The sequence below is a fragment of the Kogia breviceps genome, chromosome 3 (genome assembly GCF_026419965.1).
Source record: "Kogia breviceps isolate mKogBre1 chromosome 3, mKogBre1 haplotype 1, whole genome shotgun sequence".
NCBI lineage: Eukaryota > Metazoa > Chordata > Mammalia > Artiodactyla > Physeteridae > Kogia > Kogia breviceps.
Window position 1 is genome coordinate 103,693,529 of NC_081312.1, and position 12,105 is coordinate 103,705,633.

The following is a 12,105-nucleotide window of genomic DNA, read 5'->3' on the forward strand; positions in this document are numbered from 1 at the left end:
AAAGCAGACCCTGGCAGGTCTGAGACTTCCTCACCAGGCGTTTGTTTCATAGCACTTGCCTCCCTCTCCCCCTACTGTCATGGAGGCTGTGGCTGTCAGAAAGTAACCACAACCCTTACAAGGAGGCAAATTCAGACGCACAGAAACACAAAGCCGACTTTCTAAACTATTATTAGCAAAGCAGTTTGAGTTCCACACCAATAGAACAGCAGGCCAGATACATGGTTCTCACACTTGACCCCTAGAATTACCTGGAGGGCTTGTTAAAACACACTCCTGAGTTTCTAATTCAGAAGCTCTGGGTGGGGCCTGAGAGTGTGCATTTCTTACCTGTTCCCAGGTGATACTGATGCTGCTGGTCTCAGAACTACACTCTGAGAACCACTGTATTAAATGGAGAAATACCCCCAAAGAGAGCAAGATTTCAAAGAATGGAAGTGTTTCTAAGTGCCCCGTAGGAAAGCGTGCAGCAGGTCCCGCATGCTCCACAGGTGCCTGAGTTCACCGAGGTTCCTTCCTCAGCTGCCTCATCTCCCCCACCAGCATCACGTCCACGTGCAGTCTTGCAGGGCTGGAAGCGGAGCAACGGACACATTAGCCTTGTTTGCTGACCATTTCATCTCAGAGCCCAAGGGAAACTGCTCTTCTGGACCCAGTTTTGGCCCTTAGGGAAAAATGGGCAAGAAAACAGCTATTTCATCTTGGAGGTGGCAATAATCAAGAGAACGGCCCTCAAGCATTTCAACAGCACTCCAGTGTATGCCCGAGGGCCCTGCAGATGTGTCCTAGGGACCCCAACAAGGAAAATTTCAAAATTCTGAGAAATATGGTTCCCAGGAGATGTGGCTCCTAAGAGATGAGAAACACTTTAAAATAACAGTAACAGCGACCTGACTTTGCAATCCTAGAGGATGCTAGGAAGGAAGAGAAGCTGAGCAGGGAAACAAAGTAGGAGGCTGGGCTGTCATCAGGGCAAAGAGGTGTTAGAGTCTGGGGATTTTTTTTTGTTGGTTTTTAAAATATTTAACACCACTTGAGCATCAAAGACTGACAACAGACTGTGAAATCTCCTGGTCCCAAAGAGAGCGGGCAATTAAGTTTAAAGGGCAGGAGCTGTCAATTGGTGGCCAATATATATATAAAAGGAACCTTCATCTCTGGCATCTCACCTTGCAGCCTTATCAAAGGTTTGCCCTTCTGTTGCTTCGAAAGTCACTTTATTGAGATTTTTGAAATGCCAGGGTTTTCAAACCTGCAGTAGCAGCTATCAGAACTTAAAGGAGTTTAATCAGATGTGTATTTCCTGTTTTAACTTCTAAGAGAAACTGCTACAGTACTCACTGAGGTTTGACAAGAACTGTTTCACAACAGCGGGTTCCAGAGCTTTCCTTCATGTTGTATTTTGGCCACGCTTGCTTCATCTCTCTATTATTACCTAGCAAGGAAAGAATTTCCTTTTTTTTTTTTTTTTTCTAGTCTAAACACTCCCCATGAGAAAAACAGTCTGCTTCTCTGTTGAATAATAGGCCCCAAATCCTGTTAATAAAAATCAAAGTCTGTTTAGAAATTAACGGTAGGTAAGAATCACATCATTCATGTTAATCGTATTTTCACTACCTGATAGAGCATGAAAAGTAGATTGTCTTTCTGAGTTTGCTTTGAAGGAGTTGGTTCTGTCTCCAAAATGTCTCTACCAACTGTTGCAACCACAGTTGTCTTCCCTAGGGCTCATTATTGCTTCCTAGATGAGTCAATCCCCTCTTACATGATCTCCCCACTTCCACTCCCCTTCCCTTCTCATCTTGCTAATGATCATTCTCTGCACACTCCCCCAAACACAGATCCTCTCCTAGGGCCCACAGATCAGCTCCACACACCTCTCGGGGGAGTGGAGGGAGGGCACCAGGGCAGCATCCTGGGCTACCTTCAAGGTGGGTTTCCTGTACCTGACCTGCCTTTCCAGCTCCACCTTGCCCAGTCTCACAATTCAGCTCTTGCCTCAGATGCATTGCTTATTAAGTCATGCAACCAGGAACACATTCATTCGTCAGCACACACTACACCCCGATTTTGATCTTGGGCAACAGGTTAATAATAACAATAACAGTTAAAATTTACTGAGGACTCTCTGTATGCCAGGCACTGTGCTAAGTCCTTTCAGGTAAGAACTCATTTGATCCACACATGACTCTACTAGGTAAATACAGCAACTCAGCAACTCCATTTTTTTTTTTTTTTCGGTATGCGGGCCTCTCACTGTTGTGGCCTCTCCCGTTGCGGAGCACAGGCTCCGGACGCACAGGCTCAGCGGCCATGGCTCACGGGCTTAGTTGCTCCGCGGCATGTGGGATCTTCCCGGACCAGGGCACGAACCCGTGTCTCCTGCATCGGCAGGCGGACCCTCAACCACTGCGCCACCAGGGAAGCCCATCAGCAACTCCATTTAACAGTAATGAGACAGAGACTCAGAGAAGTTAAGCAGCTTGCCCAAGTTCAGGCTTCACAGTTCATGGTTCATTCATTCATTCAAATAGTTTATGGAGCACCTGTTATGTTCCAGGCATTGTCCTAGGTGCTTGGAAAACATGAGAGAAGAAAACAAAGAACTCTGCCTTCATGGAGCTTACATTCTGTTGGAGGGAAATGGACACGAGAACAGACGTTATAAGTAAATTATATAGTGTGTTCGAAGGTGATGAGTACTATGGGAACAAAAGAGGATCAGAACTTAGGGAATGAGGAGTCAGTATGTGGGCGGCAGGTCACAGTATTAAATGGTGGTCAGGGTGGCTGCATTAAGCAGGTGACTTTTTACCAAGACCTGAAGGAAATAAAAGGAGTTACCCTATGCTATCTGGGGGAAGAGCATCCTTTTGAGAGGATAGAGCAAGTGCAAAAGTCCTGAGACTGGAACATGCTAAGTGCCTGGTGTGTTTAGGAATTATAATGGTGTCCAATGTGGAGGGAGGGGAGTGAATAAGGGAAAAGAGCAGGAGATGAGGTCAGAAAGATACGTGAGAAGCCAGATGGTGTAGAATCCTATTTGGTTTTTACTCTGAATAAATGGTACAGTGGTGGGGTGGGCGGGACCAAGTCTATTCTCTGGTCGCCTTGTAGGAAAGAGATTATGGAGAAGGGGAGTCAAAGATAGAATCAAGGAATAAGAGGCAATTACATGAATCCAGGCAGTAGTAGTGGAGGGGTGAGAAGCATCTGGTTTGGACTCTAAAAGTTTTGGGCTTCGGAGAGTGATTTAGAGACCTAAGTGCCTAACCCCACCGTCCTCCAATTCTACTCTGCCTCCTTGCAGGTTGTTACGCAGGAGTCTCTTTAAATTATCACAGATTCATTTGAAATCACACACCCCAAAGAGGAACTAGTTCATTTAACTTCATTTAATACTAGCATTACAGTTTCTAAAAATAACTTCCACCTTTTAAATTTCCTACAGACACTTTTTGTCTTTGAAAGTTAAATCCATCATCTCCACTTTTAAATTCCTTTCATAAAAAGGCAGTGTTTCTTCCTGTCTGTTTAAATCATATTCCACACTGAAATTGGTTATGTAACTTAGGAATGAAAACAATGTCATGCCTTACTTTTCGTATGTCTCCTGGGAGATTGCTACAGGAGGTGGAGTGGGGAATCAGTAAACTCATAATCATAAAGCAATTTAATCTGCTTTTTCTTAATTAAATGGGAAATATAAAATTCTTTTCAGTAAATGTATTAAATATAAAACACACTCCATTTCCAACTGGTTGCTAGGTAAAGCAGGCAAAGACAAAGAGTCAGAGCTGGAAGGAAATATAAAGATCGACTCCTCTGATCTCTTCCGTAGCCCTCTGATGAGAAACCAGACCTGGGAACAAAGAGAGCTGCCTGGATTGCACTGAGGTTAAGTGGCTGAAGCTCAGGTCCACCTTCAGACACCAGCCTAGTGCTTTACCCAGACACAGTGATGCAGCTTCCTGTCAGAAAAGACACAGAAAACAAAATTATGGGCTTTCAAACCTAGGCTCTTAAAGCAATATGCAGAGCAACTAGACCAGTGTTTCTAAGTGGGGTGATTTTGCCCTTGGGGGACTTCTGGCAATGTCTGGAGACTTTTTTTTTTTATCTGTTACAACTGAAGTGAGGGTGCTACTGGCATCTCACAAGTAGAGGCCAAGAATGCTGCTAAACATCCTACTATGTACAGCCCTTCCTTGTCCCCAGCAAAGAATAATTCAGTCCCCAAAGTCAACAGTGTCAAGATGGAGAAACCCTGAGCTAGAACCAGTTTGTCAACACTCAGCTGCATTTTAGAATCACCTGGGTGTCCACAGACCAGTGAATCAGAATCTCTAGGAGAGGGGGCCGAGCATCAGTGTTTTTGGAAAGCTCTCCAGGTGATCATAATGTACCCAAAGTTTGAAAATCACTGGTTCAACCCCTACAAATTGGAAAATGAATCAAACCACCAACCAAAGAATATATTTAGCCCTTACTATGTGTCCACCAGAAACTGGAGGAGATACAAAGCACTTCACAGCACAGTCCTTGCTTTAGGGAGCTCACAGTTTGGGTGAAGAACAGACCAGGAAACACTATCATTTGTTGTGGGTTATTTAGGTGACGAATGAAGATCCACTCCTTCGGGATCTTCATTCCCGAAGAATGAAGAGGAGGAAGGGCTTTAGCAAAGAGAAGGCAACAAAGAGCCATGAGAAATCAGAGGGCCCTGAGTTGTCACCAAAGGTGAGTTTATTGGTGGGACTACTTCATTCATTTTGCATCTTTGTATACATTTACTTCTTTGATCAGAAAAAGCCTTATTTTTTTCAGTCTGCTAGAATTGGGTTAACCTCTTAAGGTATGTTACTTTACCCTCCAAACTATAATTATACATGATTTAATAATAGTAAAATAATGTATGTGCGTTACTAAGCCCAGAGAGACTGCTTTATTCCTTAAAAAAAAAAAATTATACAAGCAATTTGGTGTAACTGATACATTAAGAAAATAATTGTCCCCTTACAGTTATTGGGTTAGTTAAACCCATCTTTCCCATTGTGTCCCTTAAGGATATCTTGTTCAGATTCTTTAACTTGCCTGTCATTTTTGTGGTTACAACTCCTTCACTTCACAGTATAGGACACAGTATTTAAGACATAGTCTTTTTCATTTTTAAACTAGTGTCTATTCAAAGCCTGTTTCCCCTCCTCCCTAGAGGCACTGGTGGCTATAGGCAGTGGTTTTCAACTCTAAACAGACCCAACGCTCCTTGTAATAACAATTATGTGGTTAATAGCTGCTTTACTATGTTGAAATAGAATTCATATGTAGTATAACTTATCTACATATAAAATTTTTTTTAATCAGTATATATTGATTGTCCCTCCTCCCCCATGTATTCTCCATGCTCCTATGGCCTGCTCTGGGCCCAGAGAGGCAACCTCCACAGACTGTATCCACCAGGGGTTCCTGTTGCATGAGGCCAATAGGAGGCACTGATACAAAGGCCACAGCAAAAGGAGAGAGGTGAGGGTATTTATTCCCTGCCCCACTGAGGTACCAACAGTGTTGACATATCTCTGTAGACATATAGTCACAGCTCACGTGTGTGTGGGGAGAGGGGTAAACTAGCCTGCTAAGGCTGCCATAACCACAGGTTGTGTGGCCTCAACAACAGACATTTATTTTCTCACGGTTCTGGAGGCTGGAAGTCCAAGGTCAAGGTGCCTACAGGGTTGATTTTGAGTGAGGCCTTTCTCCTTGGCTTGGAGACAGCTGCCTTCTCTGTGTCCTCACATGGCCTTTCCTCTGTCCCTGGTGTCTCCCTCTCTTCTTATATGGACACCAATCCTATTGGATTAGCATTCCACCCTTTCATCTTTAAAGGTCTTGTCTCCAAATGCAGTCACATCCTGAGGTCCTGGGGGGTTAGGACTTCAGTGTATGAAATTGGGAAGGGTATTATCTCAACATGTAAATACTTGGGAATGACTGACCCAGAAGACATCTTGAAGTACTGCTGTCAGCTCTTTGCACAATGAACGAGCTTGGGTACAAACGCAGATGGATACCGGGGTTTTTATCAGATACTCAAATACCTCTAGTGGCCATGTCATTTGGAACCTGGTTTTCTGCAGTGGAGAACAACTCCTGGAAAAGTTCTAAATAAAAGGAAGCCCAACCTTCCTTTGATTTACATAGTAGTTGAATTTCTGGAAATGCAGTGTACATTAAAACCATGTAAAAAATACTTTGTTTAAAATGGAGTTTGCTTCTAGGCTCAGATGATCATATGCAGGTCTTTTACCTACATGAATGTCCACTGGGACATTCTAAAACCATGTGGGACAAAGGACAATTATTTCTTATGCAGGACTGTCCCAAAAATGGCAGGGCACCTAGGACCCCTGACCCTGCCCTTCATATGCTCCCAAAGTGCCCCCAGGGTGTGCCCCCCTAGCACAAAATTCCAGGGGATTGCAGTGGGGTGGGGTAGTTGTGGCCTCTGCTGCCCTCTGCTCCTTTCTGGTGTTGGAGTCTGGGAGGAGAGGTGGGATGGCAGGGGGTGGGGAGAGATCACTGTCTGTAGTGAGGATTCTCTCCTCTCTCAGGTGGTTATCATGATTCTGTGGCTCACAGTGACCGATTAGGGAAGTCTTCTGTGGAACTTCTGGTGTGGAACTCATGTGAGTTTGATTTTTTCTTTTTTAAATGATCTTTTTGAGATATAATTCGCATACTAGAAAATTAAAGTGTACACCTCAACAATTTTTAGAGAGTTGTGCAACTATCACCGCAATCTAATTTTAGAACATTTTCATCACCCCCAAATAAATCAGGGACTCAATAGCAGTCGTTATTCATACAGTACGCCCAGCCCTAGGCAACCACTAATCTACTTTCTGTCTCTGAAGATTTTGGAATCATACAATATGTGGTCTTTTATGACTGGCTTCTTTCACTTAGCAGATTATATACAGGTTCATCCATGTTGTAGTTTGTATCAGTACTTCATTCCCTTCTATAGCCAGATAATATTCCATTGTATGAATATACCACCTTTTATTTATCCATTCATCAGTTGATGCACATTTGGATTGATTCCATGCTTTTGACTATTATGAGTAATGCTGCTGTGAACATCTTGTACAAGTTTTTGTGTGTATGTATGTTTGCATTTCCTCTGGGTATAGACCTAGGAGTGGAATTGCCGGGTCATATATATTTCTATGTTTAACCTTTTAAGGAACTGCTAGACTGTTTTTCAAAGCAGCTCCATAATTTTACATTCCCACCAGAAGTGTATAAGGGTTTTAATTTCTCCACTTCTGCACAAACGCTTGTCATTATCTGCCTTTTTGATTATATACATACCTAGTAGGTGAGACGTGATATTTCACTGTGGCTGTGATTTGCATTTCCCTAATGATTACTGATGTTGAGCATCTTTTCAAGTGCTTGTTGGCCATTTGTATATATTCTCTGGATAAATTTTTATTCAGATAATTTGTCCATGTTTTAAGTGGATAATTTAATGTTTTGGTTACTTTATTTTTAAAATTGAGTGGTAAGAATGAGTCCTTTATATATCCTAAATATAAGTAGTTTCTCAGGTATGATTTGCAAGTATTTTCTCTTATTCTGTGGGTTGTCTTTTCACTTTCTTAATGGTGTCTTTGAAGCACAAAAGTTTTAAATTTTAATGAAATTCAGTTTATCTATTTTTTTCTTTTGTTACTTATGCTTTGGTGTCATATCTAAGAAGGCTTCGCCCAAACCGAGGTCACAAAGATTTACTCATACAATTTCTTCTAAGAGTTTTATAGTTTCAGCTCTTATTCTTAGGCCTATGATCCATTTTGAGTTAATTTTTGTATATGGCTTGAGGAAGGGGTTCAACTTCATTCTTTTGCATGTGGCTATCCAGTTGTCCCAGCACCATTTGTTGAAGAGACTATTCTTTCCCCACTGAATTGTCTTGGCACCCTTGTCTATCAACATGGTTTTATTTCTGGACTCTCAATTCTACTCACTGATCTATAAACCTATACTTATGTCAGCGCCACACTACTTGATTACTATACCCATATGGGTTCTAAAATGGACCTTCCAAGGGCCTCCCCCATTTCATACTTCCCCTGATATGGGAGATCCAGCTCCTTTTCAACCTCTCTCATCAGCTCCATTGCAAATACCACAGGGATTTACCCCATATCCTCTTACTGCTGGCCCACAAAGCAAACAGTCCTCACAGATGAGATAATGAGCCCATTTTCAAGGACTTCTCAACTCATGAAAAGCTCAAGTATTCATATATGCCAACAGATGGATGTGCAGTCTCCTTCAACACTGAGATATGGATTTGGGAGTCTCATCTTAGAGAAGTTCTCCAAGTTATGGGGGTAGTGGAAATAGTCTGGGCAAAGTGTGTAAAGAGAGAAAGCCATGGATAAAACCCCAGGTGGTGGACGAAAAGCCAATAAAAGAGTCTGAGAAGTAGTGATCAAACAAGAAGAGGAAAAATTAGAAAAGCATGGCATCATGAAAACCAAAAGAAAAAAAGCATTTTTCAGGAGGCTGCAATCAGGAGACATATGCTCAAGAAACCTTATGTAAACTCCATAGTTGAGCTTCTGTTTGGACTGTGTTGCCATGGGAATGCCAACCCAGGTGAACAAGCAGGAAAGGGGATCCAGTTTCTCTAGTTGGAGCCAGCAATGGTTTGGATTCAAGGTTTCTGTCATCAAAGCTAGATGTTTCCTCTCCTGTGATCCTGTTTGCCTAGGATACTATCCTATTCCTATCATTGGTGAACTCTTTTGTCTCATGCAGTTTTGAATAGTCACTGTACACCAAAGTGTTTCTGGTCCCTTTCTCTTTTGCCAACCTGTTCAGTTATAATGTAAACTTCATGTGATACAAATACAATTGAAAGAGAAAATATTTTTTCTGTTTTAAAAGCTCTCAAGAGGATAGGGACAGAAACCAACAGGTAAGATAATATTGATGGGTATGGAAATTTATAAGGCAGGTTAGTAGTGGGAAGGAAGGGACTGAGAGCACAAGAGGTCATCAAAATACTGAGTATCTGCAGGAGGATGGGATGGGGGTTAGGACTCAGAAAGGCAGAGACAAACTCTGGTGGCCCTACACTTTTGCTACACGTGCCTATTCTAGATCATTTTATCGCCAGAACTAAAATGATCTTCTCAAAGTCAACCTGACAATCTCATACACTTGGTGGCATTACCCACTAAACTCTGAAATGACCCACCTGGTTTCCTGCCATTACCTCCAATTAAATCCATCTGCAGAACCAACGTTGCTGAATGGTGTACAATCAATCCTGTTGTTAGAAGGTATTTTAGGGGGAGGGCTAATTCTTAAAATTTTGATGTATTCTTGAAACTCTTCTTAAGTTTGAAATTATAACTTTGACTTAGATTCACCAACTGTTTATATTTTGCCTCATTTGCATCCTTACTCTCTCTCTTTCCCCTCCCTCCTCCTCTCTATGCATGAAAACAGACCTTTTTTTTTTTCTGCACTATTTGAAAGTAAGTTGCAGATATCATACTCCTTTCTCTTCTAAAAATACTTTGCTAAGAACAAGGACATTCTCATAAATACCCACTGTTCAATAGTCAAAATAAGGACATTTATCATTGATACAATATTAACCACAGAACATTTTCAAATGTCAGGATTGCTCCATTAACAACATTTATACCTATTTTTCCTTTCTTCAGGATCCAGTCCAGGATCACATGCTGTATCTAACTGTCACAGTTTTTTAGTCTCTTTTAAACTAGAAGAGCTCTTTGGCCTTTTTTTGTCTTTCTTGACCTTGTCATTTTTGAAGAACATAGGTCAATTATTTTGTGGAATGTCCCCCACTTTGTGTCTGTGAGTTTCTTGTGGTTAGATTCAGACTATGTCGTGTTGACCCTTGAACAACGAGGGGGGTTAGGGGTGCCAACTCTGCACAGTGGAAAATCTGAGTATAATTTTCACATGGTCCTCTCTTGTCAGTGGTTTCTCTGCACCCCCAGATTCAACCAACAGCGGATCATGTAGTACTGTAGTGTTTACTACTGGGGGAAAAAAAATCCATGTATAAGTGGACCCCCGCAGTTCAAGTCCATGTTGTTCAAGGGTCAGCTGTATTTTTTCAGGAATACCACAGAAGTGATGCTGTGTCCTTCTCAATGACCATATCAGAAATACACAATGTTGGTTTGTTCCGGTATTGGTGATGTTAACTTGGACTACTTGGTTAAGGTGGTGTCCACCAGGTTTCTCAGCTATAAAGTTACTATCTTTCTCTTTATAATGAAAAAGTAATTTGTGTGAAGATACTTCGAAACTGTAAATATAATGTTCCTCATCAAACTTTCACCTATTAGTTATGGCATCCCTTGATGATTTTCTAACTCCAGTTGCATTTATTTTTAAAGCATTTAAGATTGCATTATATACTTTGCATTATTTTATGCTACTAGCTTGTAGTCACATTAAAAATCCAGCTCTCTTTCAGTATAAATTAACAGTAAAGCCTTCTTAGTCATCATGGCGATCGAAATCCTGCTCCAAACAAACTTAAATGCTAGACAAAATACAATCCAAAACATTTAAGAATATAAATCAGAGTATAAGAGCAAGAAAGAGAAATCTCCAGGTACTAGAACAAAGAAGGAATAAAAACAAAGAAGGAATGAACAAGGGCACAATGGTTCACAGGGGAATCACATATGGTACCTGAATATGGGCCTTAACCACTGGGGCTGAGGTCTTAATGCCAAAGGAAAGGAAAGGAGATGATGCTTCTACAGTGGGGAGCTGGCCAGGACCATGAAGGAGGCTCTCTTTGAAATGAAGACTAGAAAAACCCACTCACTGGCCTAAAAAGGAACAAGGAAGTACAGTATCTGCCAATCGTGGGTAGATAAGGTCACTGATGAGAAATTAGACACCAAAACTGTGCCCGTGCAGATATATGGGGAGTCCAAATTCACATTACTGTGAGGTACAGAAACTTCAGGCTAAGAAATTTAACACAGAAACCTGTCTAGAACTGATAAAACCCACAGGACCTAACAAATGACATTTCTACAAACTTGGACACACGAGACTCTGCAAACAGCTCTCACTAAATGTGAATTCAGTCAAAGCGTGCAAACCATAATGAGGGAGAGTCAGTGGACTGACAAATGGGAGTACACCTAGAATTAACAGAATAATCTCAAAGATACTTAAACAAATATATTTAAACATCCAAAGAATTTTTTTTTAAAGAGAGACCACAAGGCAAGAACAGGTTGAGACATTTAAAAAATTACAGTCATTGAAACAAACTGATATTATGTCAGCTTTCTCTCATCTTGTGCCACTAGTAACTTCATTCAGTAAATATCTACTATGTGCTAATCACATACTGGGCACTGGAAACACAATGATAGAGATACAGCCGCAGTCCTCAAGAAACTTACATTCCATTCTTTTAACTTTAAGGGAGGATAACACATTGATTTCCAGATAAACTGTTATACTTTTTCTCTTTGTCATACAGGAAATTTTATAAATAAATGTTTATCATTTCTTTAAATTGAGCAGGAAAGTGGCATTAATACAAATCACCCTCATCTCTTTCCTTCTCTAAGCTTGCAGTATTTGCTGTTTTGCTTTGGTGGGTTGTTTGGGAGTTAGGAGCTTTGCTGAGGTGCTGGGGTTTAAAAAGTGGAAGGGCTTAAGGAGCACAGATGGAAGACTAATTGCTGTATGCCGGTGAGGTGAAATACCTGTAAACAGCCTAGTCACAGCTCAGCCTCAGCTTAGCCCAGCTTCCCTTTCCTTACCACCACGAAGGCAAGTCCACAATTAAATATAATCAAGTTTTTTATTACAGAGTACTCTTACAAAAATCAATCACTTGTATGAGGTCATTTGTTGTTAGATGGAACAACAAAGCATCAATTCAGGCAGGCCAGCAGCTGGCACAAAAATACACCTTTGTTCATGCTTTTAGTGTATCCCTTGTAGTGAGATGGTCTCTTTACCTGTGTTACCAATTACTGCTAATGGTACTACACAGCGAAGGGGTGATGCTTT